The sequence below is a fragment of the Elephantulus edwardii genome, unplaced genomic scaffold (assembly GCF_000299155.1).
Source record: "Elephantulus edwardii isolate Elephantulus edwardi_28Jun2011 unplaced genomic scaffold, EleEdw1.0 scaffold00098, whole genome shotgun sequence".
In the NCBI taxonomy this organism is placed as follows: domain Eukaryota; kingdom Metazoa; phylum Chordata; class Mammalia; order Macroscelidea; family Macroscelididae; genus Elephantulus; species Elephantulus edwardii.
This window is the reverse complement of record NW_006399848.1, coordinates 12,248,531-12,250,970: the sequence shown is the minus strand read 5'-3', so window position 1 is coordinate 12,250,970 and position 2,440 is coordinate 12,248,531.

Here is a 2,440-nt window from a genome sequence, read left to right as displayed (position 1 = left end):
GTATTAAAAGAAGATGGAAGGAATATACTGAGTCATTATATAGAAAGGAATTGGCAGATACAGAGGAATTTAAAGAAATAACATATGAGCAAGAGCCTACGGTGATGAAGGAAGAAGTTCAAGCTGCTTTGAAGGAAATAGCAAAAAATAAGGCCCCAGGAATAGATGGTATTTCATAGATAGCTTTAGAAAGGATATTTTTCAAGTTATGTTTTATTTGTAACTCATATACTTGGTAAAAACTGGACCATTTATGGAAAACCAAAGAAACCTTTACATTATATTGTTGATTAAGAACATTAAGTGTATCAGAGGAAAATACATTGTTCCAGCTTTTCCTTCTTAAAGTTTCATGTATATTCCAGGAATTGATTCTTTACAAGCTTTTATTATCTACTGTCAAATAGGAACATACTGATAGCTGAGCTTCCTAAGAATTTTCAGGAGCAACTGTTGGATTTGAACTGCTTGCCATTGAGTTGACAGCACAACCCTTTACCCTTAAGCCAGTGAGTTTAGTAGGATGGAAACAGTTCCCAATCTTGATACTAGGGTCCCCAACATCTCATTTACATGATATGTATATATCTTTCTCTTTGTATACTACTTTGAAGCGCTAAAATACATACAACCTCTCCTCCCATGCAAAAGTGTTGCATATATTCTGTTATTGGCAAGTTATCCTATTTCAGTGGTGAGTGACAAGAATCTAATTTGTATATTCCTATCCAGCCATTATTTTTTCAGTTCTTTCAGTTTGAGAAACGCCCATTGTGTTCTTCTCTTTGATTCTTTGACCTCCAGTTCTTTGTGAATTTTACTATAGTTCTTCAAAGCTGACTCTGGGTCTTGCTTTTACTATTGATATTGATGCTCTTCATTGACCCTTGTAAGGTCACTGTGGGAACTTCATCTCTACAGATGTAGTCAAATTCCTGTGTAATCTGTCAGGTAAGGTCCATGTATATATTCTCTACTACATTTTTTTTTCTTTGCCAGGAACGTACCATAGATTGTACACCATTCTACCATTTATTTCCCAGCCTCTCATTTTGTCACCTAGGCCATATTCTTCAACCACCAGAACTTCTTTGCAGAAAACTCTATATTGTTCATTTGTGGTGTTGCTGAAAAGTATCTGATATAAAACAGGCTTCCAAAAGAAGAAACAAATCTTCCTTGGAGGAAGTGCAACCAAGTTGTTCCTTAGAGTGGTGAAATTGCCTTTCATTCTTCTTGTGCATGCTGTCAGGGAAAGCGAGTCCTTGGAAAAAGACATCTTTCTGGGAAAGGTAATGGACAAACAAAAGAGAAGAAAGCTTCTTAAACATAGACAAAGACAGTTCCTGTAAAAATAGAATTGAGCATGGCACAGATTGTGACATTAGGGCAGGATAAATGCAAGGTTGGTTGCCATGAGTCCTAGTGGACTCTGTGACACATAATAAGGTCAAGAATATTCTGTCATTGGATGGGAAATATTTAAAAACCCACAAAAACCAAATAAAAAAATAGATCAAATAAACTCGACACTCATTTCGGTTGAGTTGGAGCCAGTGCTTTACCCCAAGCTGGGTTTCATCAGATTTTCAGATTGTTCATCTGTCTCCTATAGAGTACTTGGTGGATTCAAACCACCCATCTACTTAAAGGACAATTTTAAGAAATTGTATACACCACAGGTGGCTTAGTATTGATTTGGTTGAATATATCTTCCGGTTATAACGTTAATACATTTACATATACTGGAGTTGATGCTAAGTTGGACTTTTCTTCGCATTTCAGTATGTTGCTGGGTCTACACAGACTCAGGTACAAGACTGAAAACTGCTATTATTAAATTGGTTCAATTGCACCCTCAAATCTTCTTGATTTCCTGATCTAACCAACGACAGACACAATTCTATTTTTGGTTAATATTTTGATTCCTGTGGTAAAACGTGTGTGCACATATAAGAAGCAGAGGACGTTAATTTGAAAGTACATATGAAAAGTATACCTTTAAATTTTAGCGTGTATGAATTGGTTTCTTTAATTTGGCTAGCAATAGGGTCACTATACATCACAGGTGACTCAATGGCAAATAAAAACAATAACATGCTATGACAGGTTTTAGAAGCAGGAGTGACATCCACTTCCTAAACAACTTGCCTCCAAAAACTTTATGGACTTTGATAAATGTCAATAGCTGTAGAGGAGCTTCAGGTCTTTTGTTCACAGGGTCTTTATGAGTCGTCCTAGACTCGAAGGCAATCAACAACAACAAGATAAAATAATATGGTTAGGATTATTTTCTATTTTGTTTTAAGTAGAAATTTAAAAATGCTGTTCAGTTTTCTTCTAGATCTTGTGTTATTAGACATCTTATTTTTGTGTATGTCATTCATTCATCTCATGAAATCTGTAACCTGTGTCTATTTGTGTGTGTATCTCTCTCTCT